The sequence below is a fragment of the Melospiza georgiana genome, chromosome Z (assembly GCF_028018845.1).
Source record: "Melospiza georgiana isolate bMelGeo1 chromosome Z, bMelGeo1.pri, whole genome shotgun sequence".
Classification (NCBI taxonomy): Eukaryota; Metazoa; Chordata; class Aves; order Passeriformes; family Passerellidae; genus Melospiza; species Melospiza georgiana.
In genome coordinates, this window is record NC_080465.1 from 74,160,683 (window position 1) to 74,188,294 (window position 27,612).

The 27,612-nt window shown below is 52.7% G+C and overlaps 1 protein-coding gene across 2 annotated transcripts in view; it reads right to left on the reverse strand.

The window, feature by feature from the left end:
- Positions 1-25,574, reverse strand: part of CNTFR (ciliary neurotrophic factor receptor) — a 199,912-nt gene extending 174,338 nt beyond the window's left edge. The window contains exons 1-2 of one of the 2 annotated variants that reach the window (XM_058043965.1): positions 25,446-25,574; positions 23,125-23,292 (exon numbers count right to left, since the gene is read on the reverse strand). The gene's annotated coding sequence lies outside the window, so the exon portion shown is untranslated. Of the gene's footprint in view, positions 1-23,124; positions 23,297-25,445 lie in introns of both variants that reach the window. The other variant, XM_058043966.1, reaches the window with a different exon arrangement.
- Positions 25,575-27,612: the final 2,038 nt, after the last annotated feature.

The window sequence follows — 27,612 nt, forward strand, 5'->3', positions numbered from 1 at the left end:
CTTGGCAACAGTACCTCACTGGTCAGTCTGACAAAACGAGTCCTCGGAAAAAGAAGTTTTTCTTCCTTTTCAGTCATTTTCTTAAATTTGAGAAGGGGGGAGTCTGTCTCTTTTTCTTTTGTTTGTTTGGGGGTTTTTTTTGTTTTGTTTTCTTTTGTTTTTGTTTTTGCCATTACACTCAGTTGCTACTGAGCTTTTTCTGCTTCTACTGTGCTGCCATGGCTGGCTGGAGCCTCCCAGGAGGTGACTGGCCAGACACATGGCATGCAGGCCACGCACCCCAGCACCTCACAGCTCCTCCCCAGTTGGAGAATTTTCAAAAAGGTGTTCAAGGACCACATTTCACCAGCTCACTGCAGAAAGGCCCTATGCTCAGCAGCAAGGCACTAGCAGAAAAGCAGAGAAAAGGTAGATAAGCAAGAAGACTTAGGGGGGAAAAATTTTGCTTTGGCAGCACATTCAAGGTCCCTCTCTCCAGACGGGATGCTGCATGCAGCCCACATGCTAAAATCAGACTGCATTTTTTTTTTTTTTTTAATAGCATTAGTCTCAATCAAAGAAGCAGAAGAGGCCTGGCCAACCTGGACAGAGAGTAACTGCAGATGGATCTACCCACAGCAGCACTGTTTTCCTCTCAGGGATGGTGGGAGACACAGATCTGGAAATATCACCCACCTCCGAGTCGTGTCCTGCAGCTGCTGTGACAAATGTGGGGACAGATGGGGAAAGAGTGATGGGAAGCAGCAGTGACAGGCTGCAGCAACACACCACCTTCCTTTAATCAGCCACTCTGTGTGGAGGATCAGGGTCCTGCTTGCTTCATATTCACCCAAAAACCATCTCCCACTCACTCAAACCTCACCCCCCTCCTCTCTTCAGCCCTTTTTGCTCCTTTTCTTCCTTCTCTGCTCCCATTAGGGCCAGGAAACTCTCTGGTTCAGCACCTTCCCTTTGCGAATTATGTGATTTATAACATCTCCAGCCTGGTAAACTATAAGGTATTGGAGAGGATCCAGGACTGCAGGAAGCATATCTACCTTGGCAAAGACAAGAAACAGAGGAAGAAACTGGATGGGAACTAGATGGGCTCTTCCTTCACCTGGTGCCCCAACCTCTCTTTTCCAAGCCGTGTGATTTATCTCTCTCTGGACCATCTCTGCAGGAACCAGGTCCATTACAGAAATTAAAATGTGCCTCTGCCAGCTGCTGGCAAGATCAAACCCTCAGCACGCCTGTCCCCTCCAAGCAGGGGTGGCAGACACCACAGAGCTGGCAGCCAAGCACAGCAGAGAAGGTGCCAAGAGCAGCTCCTGCACTGCGCCCCCCTGGGCCACCAGCTCTGAAGCCTGCTGGCCAGTGGCACCGCTCAGAGGGCCAGGCAGCTGACAGTCTGAAGCTGGATTCTGGCACAGCCAGGCTTCCAGGAGCAACGGGAGAGCAAACACAGACCTGTCACGCCATTGCTTGCAACCCACAGCACCAGCACATGCAAGGTGTTAGAGAGACATCAGGATGCTTCAACACTGAGACCCAGTTTGGGGTGTAAGGACAAGAAAACCCTTTCACTTCACCCCACAACTTCCCTTCCTAAGGAAATGTCCCCAGTAAGAAAATGCCTGAATCAAGGAAAGATTCACCTCCCAGGACAAATAACCATCACAGGAGGCTGGTGGCTGCAGGTACCGCAAAAATGTATGACCAACCAAGAGATCCTTCCCCAAAAGAAAGGCTTCAGCTTCTCTCACACAAGAGGAGCCCTAGAAGAGGCAGTTTGATGTCTCATTGACTGCAAACACATCAAGATCATTATCATTCCCTACAAAAATCTTTTTTGCTCATGTATTTCCAAATGATAACACGAGAGCATTCAATCTTGAAGACATTTGTGCTCTGAGCTGGTGACAGCTCTGGAGAAAGCACAGGAATAAATGCCTGGGGAAGCGTATTAGAAGGGCTCAGAGCTGGCAAGGCAGGCACAAACTTCTCCTGAGCAAGATGAGCTCAGTCAGGCATTACTGACTGAAACAAGAAGAGAGAAATGCAACCCATGCTGGGAGGAGACGAATTCCAGGTGTTCCATCCCAACCCCATGCAGCAGCACATTGCTCCCTAGGACCAGCCATCCTCAACCCAAGACACTGAAGGCTTCACTGAGCAGCCCAAAAACTGCTGCAAAGGCAAAACCTCACAGCCACACAGCAGCACTTGCACACACGAGCAGCTGTAGGAGAGGGAGAGCAGGTTTGTGAGCAGAAAAATGTTGGAATATATCATAAAACAGCCCGTGAATTTTTGTCATAAGAGACAAGGTGGCCCTTAAAAGTCAGGGAATGCAGTCATGAAAGCTCAGATCTTCATGGCCACAGCAAGACCACAAAAGAGAGAAGCCTTAAAACCAAGGCACCTTAAAAACTCCCACTGTTTCCTTGATGCAGAGAATGCAGAAGATGTGCACAGACTCTAGCCTTAACAGTAGGACAAGGTGCCCTTGTGCACTCAAGCACTAAAACAGGAGCTTGTTCCACCTGAGGTTCTGTTGGCCTAAGGTCTTGAACAACCAAAGGGCAGATAAGAAACCACCAGCTTCGGCAGGGTATCAGACAATTTTGTTTTTCGGTAAATTTCCTGCAAACAGACTTCTTGCTGGTACTTTCCATCGCTTAAGACAAAAGAATGGAAGTTATCATCTGGACAGTCAGAGTACTGCCATGCCAACAATCAGCCTAATCCCTCTGATTAGAAGAGGATTTGGGAAAAAAACAAACAAACCACAAACCAGGAAGGGAGATTTGCTTACTTCCTTCCTCAGTATTTCAAAGCAACCCACGTTGTGCTGTGCCACAAAGTAACCTTTTACCAGGCTGTCCTCAGCCCAGCTGGACGTGACAGGGCACTGAGCACTCTATCTAGGGCCAGACAGCTAATTAAATGCCTCTGACCACGCCCTGCTAAAGGGATCACAGCAATCTGCCCACACAACAGCAATATCCTCCTGCACATCACCTGGGAGAGCCTGGAGTGACACTACCCTGGGCTGGATCTGAGCCCTGACCTCCCAGTGCCCTTTCAAACCTTCTGCACTCTTCTCCCTGCATTGCCACGATGCTCTCACTCCGGGCCACAAGGAGTCTGCCAGGATTGCTGATCAGCTGCATGATCTGCTCAAGAGGGGAAGATCAAAGCACACCAACCAGCTCCTTTGCAGCTTGTGCCATTTCTGTCCCACTCTCTCAGTTCTCAGGGAAGCACCGGGGTCAGCCAGGTGCAGGTAGCACTAGCTGGCCTTACCCATGCCTGTGCCCCAGGAGCTGGACGATGCTGGAGAAACGTGGCATCTTTGCAAACAAACCCCCAATCCAAACGTGGGAAACAGCAGAAGGGAAAGCAAAAGTACCCTTTGGCAGGTCCCTTTCTCCCAGGGAAGGTCACTCGGGCCAGCAGATGCAGGGAGGCGTCAGAGTGGGGCTCTCCATCAGCTGTTGACAGCACAGACACTTCATCTTCCGCCAGCAGGAACGTCTGGGCAGCCCTGCATAAGCTCCTCGGGTACTCTGGACCATCACCAAGTGACAGTTCATCCTCATTCTCCCATCCTTGCCAGCCTTCTGACCCACCTACTCCCTAAATAGCTCGGATCGTTTCAAAGGGATGGTACAAGGAACAAGAGGTTGAAAAAAAAATCTCCCCTTCTCCCTCCCTCACCTGCCTGCGCAGTATCTCGGTCCGAGGCTCTGGGTCAAACAGCCTCCTTCAGTTCAAGGCAGATGGAATCCTGTGATTTTTAAGTGACCATCTGTGACCCAGAGCTACAGCGTGGAGAGACTGGATACAGACCTGCATCTTAAGTAGATCGGATTTTGTATTACACTTACACAGCACAGGCAGCAGAGAGTTCCCCCACAGGCTTCACAGCCAGATGTAACAGGAATGTGCAAAGCTTAATGCCATGCAGGGAACATGCTCTCCACTGGCTGCTCAGACCCTGCCCCACCGTGGGGAGCAGGAGCCAGCAGGTCCTTTGTTTTTTCCGTAAGGAAAGAGCTACAGCCGCTCAGGTTTTGGTTACCTAAAAGAATGTAGGCACACTGCTACCAAGGAGACAATGCACCACATCTGTAGGCTAGGTCCTGGTTAGGGTTATCCTAACCTGAAAGCACCAAACCAGCCTGCTATGATCTATACAAAGAGCAAGACACTGCACTGAGCTGGGGAGCAGCACCAGAGCGCTCCCATCTGCCCCAGCATCACTCCCAGTGAAGCACAATGGCAGAGCTGGGAGCACTCAGCATCTTTCCTGCTAGTATTTCCCCTCTGGATAAAAAACGGAGTTCATCTCTGCTCTGCAAACATCCCTGCGCATCACCGCCCTGGCCAAGAGCTGCGTTCTGCAGCTTAAGGGCAAGCAGATGGTAGAAAGCCACACTTGCGGCGGGAGCAGAGCAGGAAGCCTTCGAAACAGGCTACAAATGCGGTACAGCCACGGCTGCTCCAACTGGCAAGCCCGTGGCCGTGCACAAGTGGAGTCATTGTCTCCCAGCGCCTGAACACTGCCTTCAATTTACACATGACGACGGTAATTAGCACCTCATCTCCAACGGACTAAGGCTAATGATCAATTTAGCGATCACAACCTTACTCCATCCCCAGCATAACTTTCTGCCATGGCAAAGTCACTCAAGACCCTTTTCTGCCTGATCGCAGGAGGACTGCCAAAGGTTTACCAGAACTGGTGCTGCCAGTTCATGGGTCCTCCTTCTGAATTTAAAGTTGTGCAGACAAATCTGTGAGGTATTTTTCAGGCCGAGATGTTGATATTTTATTTGTCCAGTATGAGCACCCTCAGTTGCTTTATTGCAGAAGTTGAACAAAGCACCAAGAACAGCAAGGGATGGGGAAAACCTCTGTGAGGTGCAGCTGGGATGTGCTTGATCTTAGAGCTGTCACACATCAGTGCTGAAGATGTACAACCAGATTACTGTCATACAGCATAAAACCTGTACCTGGAGACGCTTGACAAGGCATGTCTGGGCAGAGGAGGGATGCAGCATGAAGCTGGGGTGCACAGCATCACCAAGGCTCCTCAGAGCACAGAGCCTTGCTGGAGGGCACCTTGCAGCTGCAGGCACAGAAACACGGGCTTTGCAGTGGTGGAGGGTGAGGGATGAGTATCCCACAAGCAGCATAGCTCCCACAGAAAGAGGGAGAAAAATCCAGCTCAGCCAGGTCCTCAGCTCTTCCCAAGAGTGGGTGGGTGGGTGGGTGGTGATGCTCTGGGTGATCAGGACTTGCTTTCTTACAATCGATGCACTTAGACACACTGACAGCAGAGGGGAAGAAAACCTCTTTACTTTTGAGACTGTCAAAGGCTGGAGTTATAGCACATGCTCACCCTGTTATTATGCCTTTCCTTGCATGTCCAGTACTGTCCACTGCCAGGGACAGAATCCCAGGACATTTGGCTGCACTGACCAAGCCATTCTCAAGGAATAAGCCAGCCTAAAGCATGCAGCAGGAAAGCACTGTGGCAGATATTTTGATTCACATTTGCAAGGGCTTTTGACAGGAGCAAAGAAAGAACATTTTAAGCATTCCTTTCAGCCAGCATGCTTCCCAGCCCATGAGACTTTTCCTAGGGCAAGGCACAAGAACAATCTCTTTGAAATCAAGGGCTCCTTTGTCACCCTGCTGCAAGCCATTTGACCTTCAGAGTCAGAAGGAAGCTCATATCACAAGTGGTTTGATGGGCCTGTGCTGGGAGCAAGCCCAGGCACTGGAGAAGAACCACAGCCCGGCTGCCAACCCCAGCATCTCAGCATGGAGATAAACAGACCCGGAGCTGAGCACTCAGCTCTGGAAACACTTGCTTCGACTCAGCACATTTCCTCTGACAGCCAGACGCAGAAGGTCACTCAGACCAGCTTTCCATGTACAAGGCATATCCTTGCCAAGAAAGAAAAGTCCCAGGCCAGGCTGTGCCACAGCTGTCCAGAGCAGTTTTAAGCCTTTGAAACAGGCTTCACTTCACCAACAGTATCTTCCCATTTCTTTTAAATGCACCGATCCCCCTGCCCTCCCTGCTCTGAGGAGGAAGATTGCACACCCCTCTTCACTCATTCACTGCTCTCCCTGAAATCGCCCCATCTTGAATATTTGTAGCTCTCTTCCCTGCATCTCACTGCAGAGGTGAGCACAGGATTTCTGAATGGTACATGGAGACAGCCAATCCCACAGAGCCAGCAAGAACTTCTGCCCTAAAATTCACCAAGAGCTGCTTGCTACAGGCAATCCCTCCCCCAAAGCAGAAACCTTGACAGAGTTAGAGCTAACAGGAGTTGCTATTGCTGTGACACGTCTGACCTGCAGCTGTGCCACCAGGGACTGCTTTCCCCATGGACTGTGCTTCCTGCTCGGGACCCAGGTGGGACCACAGCACACAGTGACCAAGCCACTGCAGAGCCCAGCCAGCATCCCAAATGCTGTGTCTTCTCACAGCTTTCAGCTGCTGGGCCCTAGCAGAGGATCACAAGCCAGCTGTAACTCTAAATGTGTGCCTCAGGCATCAACGTATTTACACACGGGAGTTGCTTGTTGGTGCATAAACAACTGAAGGGACACTGAGCCCCAAAAGAGGGTTCACTCCCCAGCACTAACCCAGCTACCACAATTTCCACACACCGCTACTGCCTTTTGTCCAGTGCAGGATAAAAAACAAATCTGGGCTGACACCAGCCCAGCCAAAATTCCCCTTCAAACCTGCCCTGCAATGACTCAAACCATGGCAATAACAACAGTTTTTACAAGGAGACAGGAAGAATCTGAGCATCAGGCACCAGCCAGAAGGAAGTCATGGCTCCATGGGCACTGCAGAGAGCTGATCTTGGACGGTTCCTGGGCCAGCGTGAGCAAGGCTGGCATGCCAGCTTCTCCAGAGAAGGGAAATGTGTGACAGATGCATGGTGTTTATGTAGCAGAACGGCCGTGCTGCTCCCACAGAGCCCTGTCAGCCAGTCTGCACACAGGCACACCTCAGGCCTGCGTGTGCGTCCTTCCCGGCCTACCCAGGCAGCGAGGTGTTACAGTACACATTCAACTAATTCAATTACTAGGGGAAAAAAAATAATAAAGAATTAGGGCACACAGCCTGTGATTAAGAATTTCTTTCTCAACATGCTGGCAACATGCCTGCAATTACCGAGCCCTTGATTCTCTAAATTCCCCGGAGATCAGCAGCACCTGATACCAGCGTGTCCTCAGGTCTTTCATAACGCAGCAAGCCGCTCCCCCACCCCGCCGTTTCAACACTGGTGAGATTTTTCACACCTTGCAGCTCAGAAACACTTAAACCTCGGACATCCAGCCCGGCAGGTCACACCAGATTCGCTGGAGTAATTGGCAGCACAGGTGGGCTGCAGCTGACACAAGCCAGGGCAAAAGCACTCTCATTAAAAGCAGCAAAGCAAGGCCGCGCTCGGTGCGACGGGAGGGAAATTGCTCCCCACACCGACTGTGCCGAGCCGGCCACCAGGAGCAAGGCAAAGGCAAGGGCTCCAACAGCCCTCCCGCTAATAAGATCCCCCAGAAATGCGAATGATGGCCAAAGTAGCTGCGTGAAGGCAGGGCAGGAGGCTGCGGAGAGCCAGATGGCTTTTCCCAGCCAATAACCCCAGGTGCCAGGGGGTTAAATCAATGCGTGAAGCTATTAAAGGGGGTGGAAGTGTTTTAACACGGTTGAGTGAAATTCCTCACACTTTTAAGTCGACAAGGACCCCATTGGGGCTTAATGGGCTAGCACAACCCGTGCCATTACAGGTCGTTAACACGCGCGGGAGCCTTGGGAAGAGGGGCAATTAGGGCTCCCCACTCCCTCTGCCAGAGGGACTCCCTCCCCAGCTTTGAATCCCACCGGTTCAAAGAGGGATCCAGGCAGAGACTATCCCCTCCTCCAGCCTCTGCACTTTCTCCACCTGGGAGGGGCACACACGTCGGAGGTTGGGCTCTCAGCAGGCTGAAGGGGCAGAAAAATGGTCCCCACAGCATAAGCGCAGAGCCAGAAGTTCCTAACACAACCTCCTCTGCTGGAGGACATTGCTCTGCCCCACTTTCCTGCCTCCAGACTCAGGGCTGAGGAGCCACTGTCCATCACACACCGAGCAGTAAGAACATGGAGATACCAATAAAGCATCTGTGCTGTAGAAGCAGTGGGCTGCTCCCCAGAGGTGACAGGGCACTGCTGGGAGTACTGCAGCCTTCAGCTCCTGACATATGGAGTACGGTGTTTCCAGCCTAGAAATAAAGTTAGCACCTCTCAGGAACTTAATAGGTGTACACTGGTTATTTTCTACTGTCAAGAAAACAGTAACTAAACCTGAAGTAAAAGGAAAAGCAAAAAAGACTGCATTGCTACCTAAACTACCAGGTTACAGCACCTTGCTCTACTCTTCTCCAAACATCCCTGGGTAGGGGATGGCAAGCAGTTCTGTTGGTATGGTGGGGTGGGAATCCCAACGCTGCAGACCTGGAACTAAAAGTGGGACAGAAGTGGCCCCCAAATGTGGCTGCCAGCTTCTCCCACACAGCCAGCTCTGGGGAGGGTCTTAAATACTGATCTGCTGAATAGACTTTACAAATTCAGAAACAAGAACAATCCAGAGCATCAATGCCTTGCTCAACCCAGAGCAGAGAACAAGCCTGGAACGGCTCTGGGTGGCTGCAAGAAGCATTGTGGATGGGAGATTGAGACCACCCATGAGGGAGAATGCCTGGAACAGTCCCCAAAAAAGTGAAGAAAAATCCGACAATGCAGAGTGAAGACAGCGTTGGACATGATTATTTGGCAAATAAGGATTTTACTGTGATGGAACTGATACATTTTTTTTTCTTCCCTCCCATAAGAGGGTCCAAGCTCCCATGCAGACTATAATAAGAAACAAGTTCAAAGGGTCTGCTTCCCTCAAATACCTATTCCTTTGGGCTTCCAGCCCTGCCCACAGTCTAAACATCCCCAGCACATGCAGCCCATCAGGTCTTTGGTCTCTCTCAGGTGATGTTTCCCTTCCTTGCCTGTCCCAAGAGTGGGGTAAGATCTTTGCAGTGCCACAGTTCACCACGGGCAGTCTGGACACTACTCTGGACTTGCATCAATCCAGCCAGGACTCAGCTCCATCTCTTTCCCTCCTCCTTTGTACTCAAACACCTACCAAACATTGAGAAGACCCTGCTCAGAGCCCTTTGGTGGCTGTGTGAAGTAGTTGCAGCATTTTAAGTCTGACTTCTCCTCATGGAGACATAGCTGTCACTTCCAGTTCAGCCCAGCACAAGCCAATTTACCAGTTCAGTCTCCACAACAACTATATCCTCACCCTGACCACCAAGCTCACCATGGTGCTTCCCTGGCTCAAGGACATCACCTGTAACACCACTCCACCCCTCTGACTGCACCCAGCTCCTCCAGGCTCCCACTTCTGCACATGCCTTCATTGCAGCTGCCTTCCTCAGGCAAACAGACCCTGCTCAGACCTCTCCAGCCTCCAGCTGCAGATATTTCCCTCTTTGCATCCTCCTACAAGTCTCTTCCTAGCATCCCCTTCCCCCTAAAGTGCTGCTCACCAACAGTAGCATGGCTCCTGATGATGCTCATGGAATTGCCCAATATTAACTACCAATCCCTTTGTAATTTTCTCCCATCATCCTAGTAGGAGCCCCAGGAACACCTACAGAAATATCACCCCAGCTTTAGGCTTGCTTTGATACCTCAGAAAGGACCAAGCAACTGCTGTGAAGCCACTTGCAATGGCCTTTGCCCCACCTGCACCAGGGCTGGTCTGCACTAAAAGCAGAGTTTAGGGGAACAGCCCAGCAGAGATCCCAGCCAGGAACAGTTTGCAGGCTGATGTCTCATCCCTGCCTCTGGCTGGGGAAAGGCAGAAACACCTGCAAACCCCAGAGTAGAAACAAACAAACAAACAAACAAATAAACAATTACAAACAATTTATTTTCTTGCTGTCCCCATCTTGCACGGGGACAGACCCAACTGGCAAGGATCTCAATGACACACCTAGTCTATGCCTTATATCCCTGGAAGCCACTCCAATAGACAGTGCTGGAACAGGCAGCATTAGGAGACACCCAAGCTTCTTCAGAAATCCAGGAGAGGAGCTGGAGCGCCTTGGAGAGAAGAGTGCTCGACCAGGCAGGAGGCACATCTTACAGCAAACAATGTGATGTTGAGTTACTGGCCAGGCTGCTCAGAGAAGCTGTGGGTGCCCCATCCCTGGAAGTGTTCAAGACCAGCCTGGATGGGGCTCTGAACAACCTGGGACAGTGGAAGGAGACCCTGCCCATAGCATGGGGGTGGAATGAGATTATCTTTTAACATCCCTTCTAACCCAAACCATTCTATGATTCTGCTCTGCAAAGACCAGGGCGAGCCCAGTCTGCAAAGGCTCCAGGGGGTGTCATAATCCTGTTTTCTGCCAGAGTTGGAGCTTGAAGGCATTACAAGGGCAAGGGCTTCTTCCCATCATCCCACCCACCCCCAGGAAATGCTACCTGGCCTCTTAAAATTGCAGATGTTCAACAGAGAGAGAAACCACAACAGGGCAGTTGAAAGGACCAGGGCCACTGCTCTAACCCCGTTTTTGCCCTGCTCTTATAGGAAGCACTGCTCATGGCCACTGCTCAAGAACAAGCTCATGGCCAGGTCTGTTCCCCCGGCTGCCCGAGGAGCGCAGACCACTTCTCTGCCTGATCCGCCATGCAACATTTGTGCTCCAGGCACTGGCAGGAATTATTTGTAAGATGATGAAGCGGTCTGACACCTTCCACACACATGGCAATTAGATGCCCCAAATCCCAGACTCAGTTGAGGGTCAGGTGCATGGTGTGCCGTGCTCAGCCCCATGTCAGCGTGCTCCTTGATGGGATGTCTGAGAAGCACTGGGAGCAGCACCCACTGCTTGCTTTCATGGCTCACAAGGAATTGGCTTAAAACAGGCAGGGGGGGCTGAAATAAAAGTTTAGAGGGTTTTTTTTGTTTCAAACAGGGAGGCCAGACATATAACAGTCTCACAACTTCAAGCTGTTTTGATCCAGCCAGCCCCCTCTCTGCTGAGTTCTGTCAGGAGACAGGCACAAAGCACCAATTAAAGACGAGTTATGCTTTTTCTGTCAAGCAAGAAAGAAATGGGGGGGGGGGGGGGGGGCTGTGGAAGATGATGGGAAGGGGGGAGAAGAAATCCAGCCCTGGAGTAATTTTGCTTTCAAAGCAACCTGTCAAGGCAGCCCCTCTCCTCCCATCTCCAGCAGAGGAAGAGCAAGGGAGCACCCGCGCGCCTGCTGCGACGTGTGGCATCAGTCATCAGACCACAGCATCAGTCACTCGGCATATCAGGCCGAGCCATGCCCTCGCTTTCCCCTGGGCATCTGTCAAGCCCGTGACAGGGAGCCAGAGCAGCAGATTTTTAGTGAAGATGGGATGAGCACAAGCCCCACCAGCTCTGATGACAAGAATCCCCACTTATGAGCAATTAGACTGGGAACAAAACAAAACAAAAGCAGCAAGGACTCAGGGCACTAACTAGCTCGTGCGGCCACAACATCAACGCTGTTTTTCCATGGTAGAGGCATGCACAGCCAGCACAAGCATGCAAACCTTGCCTCTTCTGCCATATAAGTTACCATGTTTGAAGGATCCCTACAGCTGTCTTGGCTCACAGCTGAGCTCAGGAAAGAGAGCTGAGAGCTTGCCACACTTCCCACACAAGGCTACCTGCTTTGGCAGAACACTGCCAAGGAGCCACAGCACCAGCAAGCTCTATATCACCTTGGGCTAGTACCATCACCTCTGACTCTACCTTGAGCACTTGCAAGCCATTCCTAAATCTCATCCAGCAAGCACCAATCCTGCAGCTGGACAGATTAAGAAGATTACAAAGGTCCCTCTGGGCTTTATTGTTGTATGAGGAAGATAAATAACAAGCACAATCCCTTCTAGGGTGAAAAAGGGCAGGCATTTCAGTACTGCACAAGCACCAACCCCAGCCTTAATAGCCTATCAGTTTCTTTAGCAAAGCACCCTTTGCAGAACCCATTGGTACTGATTATGGCATCAGCTTCACTCCCACCTCTTCTTTCCTGGGCTTTCTGAAAGTCTCAGCTAATTACAGCAGCAAAGTCACCCACGGGAGATAACGCACACCCTCATTTCAACAGGGTGGCACTCGTGCTGGGCTGCCTGCTCCCAGGGAGGGATATCCTCTGCCTGCCTGGCAGGACCCAGTCTTCTGGGCTGGATCCATCCTGCAGTCAGCCCAGAGGAGGAGGGGAGAGCATTTCTACTCCAGTTCAGCTCTGCTTGGGCTGGCTGCACACACTCCCAGCTCGCTTGCAAGTGCCCTGCTCATTAGCATGGGGTCACTCAGCTGCAGCAGGGCACAAGTACCACTTGGCTATTGCAACACCACTCACGTCCACTGCTGTGGAAGTGTTGAATTTCTTTTAAGAGCTCTGAAGATCTCGGTTTGAATTTAAGGGAGGAAAAAAAAATCTCACAAAGAATTGCAGGATCTCTGTAAACACACCAGAGGAAAAAAGAAAGCGAATCTTTGAGCCTCTTGACCTTGACAGTGTCCTTATAATTACAAGACTATTTATTTTCAGTTAAACCCCAACTATTGAACAGACAGTGTCGAGTTGGTTTTTTCCTGAGCAGGTGATTATCCTGCCTGACTAATCTAATGAAAATTATCAGGAGGCTACTGACCTCCTGCTACACACACTAAATAATGCACAAAGCTTCAGGATCAGACAGGCAAATCATAACCCTGGCTTATCTTAATCACTTTCTATACAGCTCCAGGCCTGTTCCACTCCTGGTTGGCTGTGTTAGCCAAATGCTATCTCAGTGGAAACCACAGCAGAGCCAGCCCTGAGAACTGCACAGCAAAAAGTTACCTCCTTAAGATTTATTTTTGTAAAAGCCAAGAGCTGCAGAGGCAGATATATTTAGTGTTTAAGCTGCTGTCTGACTCCTGAGCTTATAGCAGGAGGTGATGGTCCCCTGGTACCTGGCTTTGGGAAAAGGAGTATTTTCCTGCTTCTTTGAGGCAGGGTACAAGGAAGGTAAGGTCTAAAAAAAAAAAAAGGTGCACAAAGGGGCTCATTGTTCCAGATAGGTAAAGCAACCTTTCCACTTCCTCTTGGAACCTTGTGTCAGTCTCCCCCTGCAAACAGGACTGCTCATGGCTTCTAAAAATGCCATAGCATGGCATGAGGACTAGGGCAAAAGCAAGAGGAGCCAACAGTGGGGATGCTCTGTCCCCAGCTCAGGGCCTGAGGATCTGCAGCAAACCTGTCCCACTCTTTGCAGCATCACTCTCCTTCAGGAGAGACAAGTGCAGCAGCTGGATGAGATAAAAGACTAAAAATATCAATTAAGGACCACAGAACTAAAGAAGGAGACATTAAAAAAGAAGTTATCACATACTCCCCACACAGACTCAGCTAGAACAGCACCCACAGCTAGACAAACAAAATACATTAGGGTGGCTTCAAGCCTAAAATAAGTTTCCACTTGGGAATCTACAGAGAACGGTGGAAAAACACAGCTAAAGGACAAACTGACTAATTTGTACACTCCCTGCTTCCCTACATGGAACCTACATACAACACCAGAGAGAGGACACCCCTCTTACCCATCCAGCCTGGCCTTGCTGCCCCCTCCTCAGCACCCATCCTGTGTGGTTCTTCAGACCTCCTGGAACAGGAGCTCCCAGATCCCCTCCCATCACTGTTGCAGCCAGGAGCTTCACCTTGCAGCCCTCACAAACTGCTGGCAGCCTCAGCAGCCTGCCCCTGCCCTGCAAGACTCTCCCCATCCACAGGACACCCAGCTGATCCTCCCACCCCAGGAGTCTGGAGACACTTTTCTCCAGCTGGGGATGTGCTAAGCATGATGTGGGTAGACAGGATTCCTCATATTTTAAATGGCATTTTCTCCCCATCATATGAGCTTTCAGAAGAAGAGGAGCAGTTTCTTCTGATGTGAGCAGAAAAAAAGCCCAGGGTCGTTCTAGGCATAACAGAAGAGGGAGCAAGTGAAAGCATAGAAAGACAGGCAGGAAATAGCACAAGCTTCAGCTTTGTGAAAATACCGGCTAACACATGTAAGGAAAATGATCCATAGCGGAGATATTCAAAGGGAAGCAAAAATCTGGGAAAAATTAATGTCTTCAGCAGCAATTGTTGGGGGGACAGTGATGAGGCAAGGCTTTCAAACTGAGCAGTACTGAGACAGAGTCTGTACCTAGGGCAGATCCCAAATTTGCAGATGGAAGGGTTCAGCACTACTGCTCTGTGGGCAGGGCCAGGCCATGCCCAAAGGTGTCTCCAGAGGGATGATCCTGAGTCCCATGGAGCCTGGTCACACCATCTGGACATGGGATGGCTAAAAGGGATAACTGCCCAAGACACAGCAAAAGGAAAAATCCTGTGCTTTTCGTCTCAGTTTTAGAGAGCTGCCTGTTGCTGAGACTTCTGAACCACTTCTGGAAAGGAGTTAGAACAATAAATAAATTCCTCCATCTCCTAGTCTGGGTAACAGGAGCAGCCTCTGGCTTTTCTGGTCACTGAAGCCAACGCTGTAAGTGCTTGTGTCACACAGCCTTGCTCCATCCACATAGACATGACTCTGCCCTGAAAAGCCAAGGTGCAAGTCAGTTTGTGTCTCTGCTGTCTAGCAGCTGCTTGGTATCCCCCACAAGCGCAGCTGGTGTTGCCAGAGGGCCGCTGGCTGGGTTAAACTGGCAGCACACACTGAGTTATGGGGGACCCTCTTGAGCTGCCATCCTTGCTGAAAGATGCTGCTCAGGGACAGCTGAGAGAGCTCCCAACAGGCACGGTCTGGTGAATGTAAAGGGGAAGGTGAGAGGCTGGCAAAATCCAGAGAACTACAGCTGTCTAAGGATTGACTTTGTCACTGTGCCTGCTCAGGGAGGAGCCTTGCACAAGAGGAAGGGATGGAGTTGAAACCACATTGCACAAAACCCTCAAAAATGCTCCAAGGACTGAAGCTGGAGCCTCCTGCTGGTGCTGGGACCAGGGGATGGCTCTGGCTCCAGCTCCAGCACCTGCAGCCACTCCTGGCTCCCTATTCCAGAGCAGGGTAAGCTCCATCCTCTCCTCATGCCAGGAAGCAGCCGCTGAGCCTTCCCGCTCACACAGTGGCAGGAGGTTGTGACTGCCTGGGAGGGACTGCCACACACCAGAGCTTGCAAATGCATGTTCTGGGGAGGTTTCTCCACTCCCCAAGCTGACTTCCAGCTGGAGACATGTCTGTGCTTGTCCCCAAGGCAGACAACAGCGGCAGAGGCATCCTCTGGTGCCGCTCCCCACCAGCAGAGCATGGCAAAGTGTTGGAGTGACAGCCTCCAGGGACACGGGAGCAATTTCCTCATCACACACAAGGACAGCGCTCGCCTTCCTTGCTGAAACCCACTGGGTCAGAGGCTGATTGGTGCCACTCGTCCTGGCTGTCTCCAGACAGACACCCAGCCTGCTGGGACTCTGCTGAGAGCCCACCAGCTCACAGCACACGTGCCTGCCTCTGAGACCTAGGCCAGGCTTAGGGAGGAGCAAGGGTTTGCCTGCAAGCCTCTACCACTGCCCTCTCCACCCCAAAATGTCTTTTTCAGTGCAAACCTGGCTCTGTCTGCTGTTTTTGAACAGCTGCTGCTAACTGAGCCCAGAATGGCCTGATCAACAGGGAGAAGAAGGAAGCAAAAATCTGTTTCTTTTCTCCTGTCCACCAGCAAAGCTGTTGCTCCACTCCCCCATGTTAAATCCAGGGATGGGAGGCAGGAGGAACCCAGCGGGACTCCTCCAAGGCAGGGATGCAGCACAGTGAGCTGTTGCTGGGCCAGCACTTAGGAGAAAAGAATCTTCAGCTTGACAACTCAGCAAATTTGATCTGAAACCGGCAAGAGAGAAAAAAAGTAAAGCCTTTAAATGTCATCTTAGGTTTGACTGCCAGAAGCACTACAGACAGACAGACAGATAGACAGATAAGCACAGTGCTGTGCAAAGACCCGGATGCCCTACTTTGATCTACTCAAGTGTTTACTAATGTGTCCCACAGCTGGCAGGAGCTGTTAGCAACTCAAGAAATCTGGTTTTCTGCCACCAGCTCTGCTCTGGGACCTCAAGGAAATCCCACAGCCACTCCAGGTTTCAGCTTCCCCTCTTTGAAGGCAATGATGCTTGCCTCCAACCCCTAGTGGTCGCAAGGTTAAAGTCTGACCCTGGTAATGTACCACAGCAAACAGCCTTGGGGAACCCTCCAAGCCTAAAAGCAGATGTGCAGTGAATTAAACCTCCAGTTTGGGTCCTACACCCAAAGACAGGCCAGATTAGTTCCTTGGGAGAGGCAAAGTCAAAATCATCAACACAAATCCTTTGCCATTGGCTCTTTTGCAAGTCATGCCATCATCTCCTTCCTTGCTCTGGAAGGAAATGGGGAGATGCCAGGTCCAGTTGTGCAGAAATGGCTCTACCCTGTGCATAAGACAGCCCTGCTTGGGAAAAAACACCACCATTTCTGGCCGGACCAGAGGTACAGATTTACCAGATCTAGAAAGCACAAGTGCTGCATGCCCCTGGAATCGAGGACCCCTATGGCTGCTGGGGAAATTCCTCTTCATCCTCGCTTTGCAGCTGAACAAGCCAGGGTGAAGCTGGAACTGCTGATCCAGATCAAAGAGGACTGGGGGAGAGCAGATATGTCGGTACAGCAAAAAGCAGCTTGCAGAGCAGGGATGATCGATGATCCCCATTCCAGTCCTCCTCCCACCTCAACAAGCCCCAGAAACATGGTGTGCCTCAGCATTGCTGGAAGTTGGCAACACGCACAAAACTGGAGCCCAGCAGGCAAATATGCCAATGGGAATGACTGATGGTAGCTTGTTGGACTTCTGAAGGATGGACACCTTCACTGAGAGCCGTCAGGTGCATGCCTGGAATGTCCTCAGCACTCAGGTTTCACTGAGCTCAAACTACACCTTCTGGCAAAACAACTCCAACTGCAGATACAAGGGAAGAGTCTCCAAAATGGTCAGGAAGTTGAGACATTACAGAAATGCCCCATCAAAAGGGCAAGGGGTTTCTGCCAGGTGGCAGAGCACGTCTGAGGCATGGCCAAAAATACTGTCCAAAAATATTGACATCTGTCCCTCCTGCACAGATGTCAGCATTAGCTGGTGCTCTGTGCCCTGTCACAGAACTTACTTTCATGCACAAAATAAAAACTAGACTCGCCAGCATACCCAATGGGCCTGTCAAACTAATCACGTTAGGAGAACTGGAAACACACCAGCAGCAAGAGCCGGCCCCTGCTCCAGAGCCCTTGCAGAAATCACGCGTCCAGGAGACGGAAAAGCCTCTGTCGTTCCCGTAACCAGGTCAATAAAAGCACAGACAACTCCATCCAGAGAGAGACTTTTTTTTTTAACAAATCACAAGAAAGAGCAGCTTCAGCTCCCCCAGCTGCAAATAGGTGGGCAGGCACCGAGAGGCAGCACGGAAATGTGTCTGTGCAACACGTGTGGGGAGCCGGCCGCCCCGCACATGGCCGGGATGGGGTGAGAGGAAACTGCTCTGAACCCAGCCGGGAGAAACAGCGGCGGCAGCTCGGTGGGACCTCTCCCACCCCCACCAGCTGGGCTCCCAAATCCAGCAGCCTCCCACCCATATGTGTGTCTGGCACGCTGGGGAGAGGCAACAGGCTAGACAAGGATTGCAGAGCGGAGAGGTCCCAGGCAGCTCTGAATGGCTTTGGATTCATGGAGTGACAGTAACACCCCGGCTCTGGGGGGTGTAAAAACACCCAAAATGAACTTCAATACCCAAAATGAACTTCAATACCCAAAATGAACTTCAACCCGGCTCCGCAAGAACAAAGCAGTCCCATCCCCAAACCCACTGTTATCTGTGGGTGCACTTTCCTGTAACACTGTTATTTCTAGAGCTCTTCGTTAAGCGAGAAGCCCAGAGGACTGGACAGAGCTTTTTTTGATCGAATTTCAGAGCACCAGCAGCCTTTTGTTGTCTTTCCTTCCTTTTAACATTGTTTTTCAAGCCCTCAGCTCAGTGGCACAGAGGAGGGTAAATCACACATTGGTGGTGAAGTCTAGCACAGGCTGCCTCCCTTTGCATCTGAGAACCACACTTTAACCACAAAAAAGGATGTGTCCTCATTATCACCAGCATTTTTAGGCCCTAGACAAAAGGAGTGTCGTGCAGAGTGTACCTAGGGCAAAAGCAGAGATAAGGCTGTTTTATTATACAAGACACTGTTAGAATTCATAACCAAATCTCATGCCTGGCGCTGAGATGCCCAACCCAGGCTGCTTCCCCAGGCAGGAGGGCAGCAGTGCAGGTCCCTCCTTCTGTGCTGATCAGCTTGTGACAGCACAGGGAGCAGCTCCCCATCCACCACCCATAACACAGCACCCTAAAATCCAGCGTGGCCCCTGCAGCCCTGGCACAGCACAGCAACAGCTCAGGGAGCAGCTCCCCATCCACCACCCATAACACAGCACCCTAAAATCCAGCGTGGCCCCTGCAGCCCTGGCACAGCACAGCAACAGCTCAGGGAGAGCTGCCTGGGTCAGCCCTGTGTGGCACTGTCCTCCAAGTTACCAAACCCCAGTCCCCAAGTTATTTGCACATGTGCTCCAGAGGGTGGGAATGCCATCAGAGACCAGGAGCAGTAGGAAAATGCCAGGCTGCAACTTTGTGAACAAAATGAATTCACTGGCTTAACACCCACATAATTAAAAGCAGGCGCATCCCTGGGTAACTGTGAGCACGGGAGTGTGCCTGGCTGTGTGTTTGCATTTGGGGGGCTGCAATTCCACCTACACAAGCAAAGAGAGTCCCTTTGCAGAGCCAGGCTCCTCACAGCACTGATGAAGCACACAGGGAACATCCTAGCCCCATGATCCATTTCATTTCCCATTGACACAGGAGTAACAGTAGCTCCTTCCTGCCAAGGAGGTCTGAGCTACCCACTGCTCTCTCCTGGCAATTCAGAGGGCTCTGACACGCACAGGGACCTCAGCCCTGAGAGAGAAGAGAATTCCTTTGCTCACTGCTGCTGAGAATGGCAATGGGCCCTGCTCTCCACACCCATCCACCAGCCTGGCTTCAGGTGGCTCCTACTGGCTCTTGGCACCACTGCTGGAAATGGTCAGCTCCCACTCTCCTCTCCTCACAGGGCTGACTGAACAATGGTTTTGATGGATGAACAGCAGGCAGTGAGAGCAGCCCCAGAGAGAGCAATCCCCAGCCCCAACTCTCAAAAGGGAAACAACCACCCACCACCCAGGTGTGGCCAGCAGAGGTGCAGGCTGCAAACTCCTTCCAACGTCAGGGAAAAGCCTTCCCAGGAGCCTTTCCCTCTTACCCAGCACTTCTTGTACTGCTTCCTGCACCAGTTCCCCCTCACAGGGTGTGTTGCATAGTATTTAAATACAACCAGGTCTGGGCAAGCCAGAATTCAGCTGATCCCATGTCCCCTCTGTCAGGCAATGCTAAGAAAGGGGTCACGATTCCTCCACCAGCTGTCAGTACAGAATCACTTAATGCAAATCCTCACAGCCCTCCTCCTCCAGCCTCCCCCCAGGCAGAGAGCAGCAGAAAGTGATGCCCCTCAGGGAAAAGAGAGGAGATTTCCCACATAGTGGGCACCAGTATTAATTCTTCCAACTGCTGCAGGCTTTCCTTTCATTCTGTGACTTTATGAACATCACTCAACGTTGGCAGCAGCCCCGGAGGGTATCACGAGTTACCTGAAAAGGAAAAGAGCCTCTTCAAGCATCGGGGCTGCCTCTGAGCTAGAGGGCGGCAGCTCCGGCCGTGCGCGGCCACGCTGACCGGAGAGCTCACAGCCACGGCCCTGGATCAGCCGTGCCCCAAGAGGGCTTTGATAACATCTTTAGGGTGTCATGGCTAATTAGAGCCCTGACTATACCCTCTAATTAGGTAACACTTTCAGACAAATCACCCTGTCCTCTTCAAACCACTTCACACCTCCAGACACATCCCTAATTGACTTGAAAGTTGACTCGGCACTTCTTCCCGGACCTCCTTCCAATTCACCAGGCATTTCAAAATAAATAAACCCCTGCTCCTCAGCCCTGTCTCAGAAGCCAGCTGGGGAATTGCCCTCACATCCGCACAGGCACGGCACCTGCACGACCCGACACAAAACCTCCGTCTCAGGCACAAAGCGAACGCTCCGACGCAGCGGCAGCGCCGTCCTCCTCTGATCTCTCCTTTCTACCCATTCTGGCGCTACTTCCAACAACAGCCAGCAAAGCTTTTTCTCGGAGTACAGGAGTGTTTGCGATGCATCAGTGTCCTACTAAAAATATTGCCCGGGGGCTCGCGAGAGAAGCACGGCTCCAGCAAAGGAGCCTGGTATCTGGCAACGGAAGGCATTAGAAAAAACCCTAACCATTGAGAAATTAATATGCCAGAATTATATCAGGTGGCAACATTTCAATCCAGAAGCTTGACTTCTGTTTTCATTACCTAATGAATAAGCGGAAACGATCCAAATGTTTTCAGTTTCCCAACAGCACAAAATCTGAAGTAGATAGGCAAACCCCCCACCACCATCATAACTGCAAACATGCTGAACAAAAACTATCAAAATTCATAGAAGATAAATATTGAGCCCTTAAAAGCCTGCTATGAGAACAATGTCTCTTTATTTGCTTTCTGTGAGGTTTGTTATAACAAGAGAGAAAGACTCCAGTATACAGTGCTTTAATATATATACACGCATTCACAGCTGGAATAATAGATTTTAAGGACTCAGGACAATATTACAGCTGGATGTATGCAGAAATGCATAAACATACCTTCAAAAACATATTCTTTGCACCCCACCCAGATATGTAGATGGACACACATATTAAAAACACACACACACATACACACACTCTCCATGTTTCAGATCGATCAGAACCATTCATGAAATCAGACTCTCTAAAGTTTCTGCTGCTTTGGGAAAACATGACCCTGAGGAGACATCATGCATGAATTTAACAACCAGCAGAAAATGAAACCATAACACGCTGCATCTTGAAAGCCAGCCCTGAATCTAACTTAATCCCTGCTCTGGACAACGCCTCTAGAGAGGCATTAAAACCATGCTAAGGTGTTTTCCTGGATTTCCCACATTCCCCGGAGATTCCCTGGCACTCCGGCTGCATCCACCACCTCCTTGCTTGGGAGATGTTTCTGGCTGACCGCTTCCATCCCCGTCCTGCTGCTCCCACGGCCAGGGACGGGCAGAGCCAGCGGAGCAGCCTCCGGAGAGCCGCGTCCTGCCCTGGCGGCAGGAGGAGTTACCGGGACAGCTCGTGGGGTTTAACACTCGTAATTCCCACAAAACGCGCGGGGGAATGATGCACGGGGCTTGAAGGGTCAAGAGCGGCTTTGCAGCCTCCTTTCCCATCCCCAACAAAGGAATTCCAGCAGATCTCGTGCCCCCTAGTGTCATCCTGGCGAACGGGCCGGCGCCGGGCACCGCCGAGCCCCGGGTACCACCTGGCCCAGGCAGCAGCACCCCTGCTTGGCCACGCCGTGCAGAAGCCACCGTGTGCTGCTGGCTGCTGGAGCGCGGCGAATTCCCAGCAGTTCATGCAAGGGACAGCGTGAGCTCGCTGTCCCTCCCCAGCACCCCGGGGTACCACAGCCCAGCGGGCATCCCCACGGTCCCACATCCGCTCGGATCTGCTCTGCCCCGGAGGAGCCCCGGCAAGAGCGGCCCCTCCAGCAGAGAGCCCAAACGGTGTCCCTGGAGGAGGGCCAAGAGGAGGAGGCAGAGAGCATCTGCAGTGGACACTGTCCAGAATACAACTCCTCCTAAAAATAGACAGATCCTGGAAGGGCACGGCCCTTCCAGGGAATGGGAATGCTCAGTCCTAGGAGCTCAGGGTTTGGCATGATAAAACTTCAAAGTGCGCGAATGCAAGGCACTTTGTTACCCTGCTTCTTCCCCATGAGAGCACCTGTGGCATCAGGCTCTGGCTATGAGCACGAGAAGCAATGAACAAAATCAGCCCAGAGCCCAGCATCCCAGTGTGCCAGCCTGCTCTGACCAAACACCCAGCATCTCCTCAGAAAATGCCCATGCCAGCTGCAACACTAACAAGTGCAACCACACCCCACACACAGAGCACCTAAATAAGAGCTGGAAAGATGCACAGGAAATGTGCATGCACGTGCCTCAGTTTCCCCATCTGCCCAGCTTGCCCTCTCTTATTTTCCTCACCCCTCCTGTTCAGATATTAGTTCTTGTGGGAAGAGGCACCCCAGGAATACACCTAGACCACCGGCCCCTTCCAGCATCTGCTACCAGCATGCAACCAAACCTCAGTAAACCATCACCAAAATTTGGAGGAATTCTCCCCAGGGCACTGACCTGAGTATGCTGCTTTCTTCTGCAACACCGAGCAGGGACTATAGCTTAGAATAATGGGGAAGTAACTCAGTTCAGTGCTGACAAAGCATCACAAGCCCCAGCGGGGTGGGAGGGGAGGAGGTGTCCTTCCCTCACGCTGCCATGCCTGGTATACATCATGTTTAGGGCCAGGCATACGTCACCAACACAAAATGGACAAATTGGAGGGATTTCAGAAAAATGAGCGACAAAAATTATCAGGAGGCAGAAGGGATTGATTTACAAGGGGAGATTAAAAAAGCTGCGATCAGCCTAGCTGGGCTGAGCAAGTACTGACTGCAAGAAGCAGTTGGATGCTAAACTGCAAATGGGATGAAAACAATATGGCAAGGAGCAATTTAGCATCTTCATCAGTACTGGGATGAAATGAGGGGGAACTCGGGGCTGAGCAGGCAGGGGAAAAAACCCAAATCAACCCAAAAAACTCCTTTCCTAGTTATGCATGACTGTCTCCATCAAAACACTCAAAGTCCCCAAAACTCACTCTGCCTCGGACACGGACCCTCGGGAGCAACTGTGCACACACACACACACACACACACACACACACACACACAGACACACACAGACACACAGCCCTTTCCCACCCTTGACTCACACTCAGGAGAGCAGAAGGGCTGCCACGATAGCCGGAGAGGATGGAGGCTTCACGCTTGCAGGGAAGCAGAGGCGAGCGGAGGCTAGAGCTGGCGGTGGCGGTGGGGAGGTCCCCGCAGAAGGACGCTGTGCACTCCCGGGTCTTCACAGGGGAAAGGTGCTGAGATGGCTTCCTGCAAAGTGGCAGGAGTGAGCTCAGCTGCGAGCACTCAGATATTTACACACAAACAGCACATTACTCAGCAACTCTCATTTGTCAGGCATAATGGCAGCGGCAGCAATAATAAACGACAGAGCTGAGAGACACGCTCCCCAGGCGCACACCCAGCCCCAGACTGAGCTGGAGCAGGATGCGTGTCTCCAGCTTGCAGGGAATTAAATGAGAGTGGCCAGGAGCTGGGGCTTGCACCCACAAAACTCGTGCTGCCAGCTTCAGAGAGTCAGTCACGTCCCCAAAAGCTAAGCCTTGGCTGCACAGTTATTTGAATGTGTGTGTGCATCACAAGCTTTGTGGCTGTGAGAGGTATCAGGGCTTTTCCCAAGTCCAGAAGCTGCTGAGCACTTTTCAGGGGAAAGGGGATGCAGAGTCCTGGCACAATGGGGTCCTCTTGGAGTAAATTAGACCAAAGATAATGCACGATCATTAGATCATGGCTTGGCTTGCTCTGACAAGAGGCTCTGATATACTTATCTTGAGGAGCTGTCGGAAGGAAGGCTGCCAGGCACGAGGCTCTCATTTCTAAAGCTCAGCCTGTCTTGGGAAAGTCCTCCTAGTACAATGAACCCCACAGAGTTCTGGTCCCAGCACCTGGTCTCAGCATGCTGCCCGGCCAGACACGAGCATCCCTTGCACATCTCCACACATCACAGCAAAGCTCTAACTCCTCACGGATAGGGGCAAGGCAGGGATCCGGGAGCAAGACCGGCTGCTCCCAAATATTTGCACATTTTGCAGAAAGCAGCCAATGTCGGAGCCTCACTGCCTGAACACACGGCCAGTGGGACTGGCAGCTGCATGTCCCTCACACGAGTACACAACGCGGTGTGCTGAGAGTGGGCACAGCCAGTGAAATTCGCTAAATCCGAGATGTCAGCAAATTCCCGAGCAAAAAGCAATCCGAGGAAAGGACCTCCTCAACCATCCCACAAATTAAAACACAAAGGGATGGGGAAAAGAAATTGAACGGCTTTGCAGGCAATCCCCTCTCTGTAACCTGTGCTCTGAACAGACCAGCACATGTGTCCGTAAGCTTGGGGTGGGGAACGTAAGAGAGTAAAGAAGTGCCGATCGTTACACCAAAAAAAAGTTTACGGGTTAAGGAAACAACTGCCAGAGGAGCCAGGGAAGCTGGAACATGCAGACCTGGTTCTGTCCTCAGTGAAGACACCACAAATTGGCTCACGAGCTGACTGGAGTCACAACTCGTTTTCAGGATTGCAGTGGGGGAAGTCACCCAGATGTGGAAATGTCAGGGAGTTTTGAGCAGCATAGGGATCGGTGTGTATTATGCAATTCTGGAAAGCAGCCCTTGTACTCACGCTCGGGATGAACTGTCTGCCTAGCCCAGGGAGAGCAGTTCCCCAGAAGCAGACACCATGCAGACACTTTTCTTATAAAAATCACTTAGGGAAAAAAAAAAAAATAAAAAAATAGAAAAGAAAAAATAAAATCTGCACTGCCACAGCAGAGAAGAAGGCAGGTTGCGCCTTTGGAGAGACGGAGAAGCAGCCTGCTCTCCCGCCCAGGAAATCCACGGGCTCCGGTTTACAAAGAGCCGCTCCGCAGTCCCAGCCGCTCCAGCCCCGCGCACTGCCGCAGGGAGAGCTCATCCCTCGCAGCCCTCAACCTGGTGCCGGCCGCGATGCCCTCCGGGCCGGGAGGGGACGGGGGTCCCGCGGAGCAGGGGACGGGGGTGCCACCGCCGCGCCCCGATGCGGACCCGCTGTCTCGAAGGGTGCGGGGACGCTCCGGCCCCTCGCCCCCATCCCTCCCCGCCGGGAACACGCGCCCGGCGGGGCAGGAAAGTATTGAGCTGCCCAAATTGGTTCCTCACGGGGGGGCGGACGCGCGGCCCACGTCGGGGCGCGGACACACGCGGGCGCTGGAAAGGTGCGCGGCTGCGGGGCGGGAGGGACGGAGCACAAGACCGGGAGCGAATGCGGGGGAAGAAAGCGTTCCCCCCCGCCTTCCTTTCCGCCTCCCTGGGCGGCGGGCCCCGCGGCTCGCCTGCGCTGACCCCCGTGCCCGCAGGCCGCCTCCCCCGTCCCGCGGGTGGGGGTACATCCCGTGCCGCCCTTCGGCCCCGGCCGCCCGCTACTCACGGCGCCTTCCTTCCTTGCCGCCGCTCCCGGCGCTACCCCATGCAACCACCGGCTGCTTCTGCACCGGCTCGGGGGCTATAAGCTCTTTTAAACTCCAGCACATAACCCATGTGACCGCAGAAGCCACTGGTAAGGAGCGCCGGGGAGCCAGCGATGAGCTCAGCCCGCACCCCCCGGCACAGCGCCGGGGACGCGCTCCCGGCCCCGCCGCGCCGCGCGCGCCCGCCCGCAAACACACACACACACACACACACACACACACACACACACACACACACACACACACACACACACACACACGCACGCACACACGCTCACAGACACGCACACCCACACACGCACCCCCCACGGCCACACACTGGTCCACGCCCCTGCGGACACGCCGCCGCCGCCTCCCTCCCCACGGATGCTGAGCCGGAGGGAGGCACCGCACACACGCGCGCGCCCCACCGACCCCCGTGCAAATGCACACTCGTGGAAGCACCGTGGGGACGGCGCCCCCCCCCCCACAGAGACACACACACATCACCAGCAGCAGTCCCTGCAAGTCCCCCCACCTCCCCAGAGTGGAAGCAGCAGGGTCGTGGTCACCTCACGCGTGCCCTGTGCGCACACACACGATCACACACACACACAATCACACACATACACACACACAGGGCCGTGCACAATGCACCCTCCGCATGCACTGTTCCTTCCCTCCCACACGAGATGCAGACCCAAGAGAAGGAGCCACGCATCTCTCTCTGTGTGCATCCTCGCACACGCCCCACTCGTGAGTGCCGTGCTTCCTCACACCAACACCCTCCTGGAGTGCCCAGCAGTGCCCACAGGAAGAGGCTCACTGTCATGAAAGCCTCTCACCCCTCTCACACACTGCACAACCAAACACCCACCACACGTGTGGGCTGTGCTCCTCTTGCACAGCCACACCTGCACCCACCTTCCCCACTGCAATAAAACCTGCTGCTGGGTGCTGAACAAGCCCACCCTGCTCATCCATCACAACCCCAGCCTATGAGGTCCCCTGCAGCATGTGGGAACACGGCATTTCCCATCACAGATAAGGGCAGAGAGCTGTCACACGTGTGGGTGAGGTCTGCAGGGCAAAGAGGACAGATGTCCCCCTGTGCTGTGCCCAGTTACTCCTGGTGAGGGGGGAGCCCCAGGGGTGGCCATGCAGCTGGGCCAGGTTGGCCACTCCAGCCACGGCACCAGAGGACTGGGAGTGCCAGGCTGAGATGTGCCAGGCGGGGACGGGAGCCGGGTGTGAGGATTTGGTGTGCAAAGGGCTGGGACAGGCAGGCCTGGCCGGGCAGGTGCAGGCGTGTGCTGCTGGGGCACGCCAGCAACACGTGTGAGAAGGCAGAGCTGGCAGGCAGAGGGCTCTGCTGAGAGCTGACTTATGGAAAATGACTCTTTCCAAGGAATTGCTAAAATTAAAGCAGCAGCGAGGCCAAGCAGGCAGGAGCCAATGGGGAGGGTGAGCAAGGACAGCCAAGCGGCCTCGGGGCAAGGAAGGGCAGGGTGGGCAGGAGGCCGAGGGGAAGGCACCCTTGCAGGGCATCCACCCCTGCCTCCTGCCAGCTGCCCAGGCAAAGGCAAACACCTTGTGGGGAGGGTCTGGGGAGAGGCTGACTGGCACCCTGGTGGCACTGGCTGGGGGATGCCATGGAGCAGGAGGCCTGGGGGAAATAGCCTTCCACAGCCACATCCCCCACTTGGCTGCCAGTGTGCAGAAAAATACCTCTGTTTTCCCAGCCTGGAAAAGACAAATGCCCATGAAGAAACAGCCTGCTCCCTGCCAGGGGCTAGCTGCCAGCAAGGCACAGGGAGCAGTGCCCACAGGCGATTTTGGGGAGCCCTGCAGAGCCCAGAATCCCATGATGCACATCCTCTGCCCTTATCTCCAGCCTAGTGACTGTGGCAGGGGTGCTGCTCCCTGGACATCAGCATTTAGGTCGGCAGTAAGGGCTGTTCCAGCTTCCAGATATCTGAGCGTTCCCAGCTCAAATCCCCGTGACTCAGGAAACAACACATGTGAGAAAACTCTGCAGAGAGACTTGGGAGAAATACTCCCATTGGCAGGTTCCCACTTTCCCTGGCATCCCAGGACTTCTCCTGGTTTGAAGAAAACAACAGTAGTAACAAAACAACAGAGCTCTCT